General features: G+C 32.1%; 1 non-coding gene across 1 annotated transcript; it reads left to right on the forward strand.

Moving 5' to 3' along the window:
* Window positions 1–258: 258 nt before the first annotated feature.
* LOC127746354 (small nucleolar RNA R71) lies at window positions 259–362 on the forward strand. The gene has a single exon (XR_008007973.1). It is a non-coding gene; the product is annotated as a small nucleolar RNA R71 (small nucleolar RNA).
* The last annotated feature ends 1223 nt before the right edge of the window (window positions 363–1585 follow it).

Genomic DNA, 1585 nt, shown 5'->3' on the forward strand with positions numbered 1-1585 from the left:
AACACTTTGTTCTGAGCCAATATGGCATTCAGAGCATCAATTTCAAGAACTCCCTTCCTTTGAAGTGTCCCATTATTCACAGAATTCCTCTCAGAAGTGTACATGAACTGGTTATTTGCAACCATGTCAATAAGTTCTTGAGCTTCTGTAGGCATTTTCTTTAGGTGAATGGATCCACCTGAAGAATGGTCCAATGACATTTTAGAAAACTCAGATAGACCATAATAGAATATATCTAATATGGTCCATTTTGAAAACATGTCAGAAGGACACTTTTTGGTCATCTGCTTGTATCTTTCCCAAGCTTCATAGAGGGATTCACCATCTTTTTGTTTGAAGGTCTGAACGTCCACTCTAAGCTTGCTCAGCTTTTGAGGAGGAAAGAATTTATCCAAGAAGGCCGTGACCAGCTTATCACAAGAGTCTAGGCTATCTTTAGGTTGTGAGTCCAACCATGTCCTAGCTCTGTTTCTTACAGCAAAAGGGAAAAGCATGAGCCTGTAGACTTCAGGATCTACTCCATTCATCTTAACAGTCTCATAAATCTGCAAGAACTCAGTTAAAAACTGATAAGGATCTTCAGATGGAAGTCCATGAAACTTGCAGTTCTATTGTATTAAAGCAACTAATTGAGGTTTCAGCTCAAAATTGTTTGCTCCAATGGCAGGAATGGAGATGCTTCTTCCATCAAATTTAGATGTTGGTTTAGTGAAATCACCTAGCATTCTCCTTGTATTATTGTTGTTGGGTTTGGCTACCATCTCCTTCTCTTGTTCGAAAATTTCAGAAAGGTTGTCTCTGGATTGTTGTAATTTAGCTTCTCTTAGTTTCCTCTTCAGAGTCCTTTCAAGTTCTGGATCAGCTTTAACAAAGATGCCATTTTCCTTATTCCTGCTCATATGAAAGAGAAGAGAAAAAGAAAAGGAAGAGGAATCCTCTATGTCACAGTAAAGAGGATCCTTATTATTAGTAGAAGAAGAAAGGGAAGAAGAGTAAAGAAGAATGGGTAAGGATAAAGGCAGTGATTTGCGATGAAGAGGGGTGAAGAGAAGTGTTAGTAAATAAATAAATAAATAGAAGAAGAGGAGAGATAGAGAATTTCGAAAATAATTTTTAAAAAGTAGTTAGTGATTTTTGAAAATTAAAGATAAGATATAATTAAAATTGAAACAATTAATTAATTAAAAAGAATTTTTGAAAAAGGGATGAGATATTTTCGAAAATTAGAGAGGGAAAAGTAGTTAGGTAGTTTTGAAAAAGATATGAAACAAACACAAAGTCAAATATTTAGTTGAAAAAGATATTAAAGTCAAATTTGAAAAGATAAGAAGATAAGAAGTTAGGTAAGATATTTTGAAATCAAATTTTTTTGAAAAAGATAAAATTTTGAAAAAGATATGATAAAAGATAAGATAAAAAGATATGATAAAAAGATAAGATTTTTAAGAAAAAGATATTTTGAAAAAGATTTAATTTTTAAAATTAAAATTGATTACTTGACTAACAAGAAACTAAAAGATAAGATTCTATAGTTTAAAGATTGAACCTTTCTTAACAAGAAAGTAACAAACTTCAAATTTTTGAA

This window comes from Arachis duranensis, chromosome 3, assembly GCF_000817695.3.
Source record: "Arachis duranensis cultivar V14167 chromosome 3, aradu.V14167.gnm2.J7QH, whole genome shotgun sequence".
NCBI lineage: Eukaryota > Viridiplantae > Streptophyta > Magnoliopsida > Fabales > Fabaceae > Arachis > Arachis duranensis.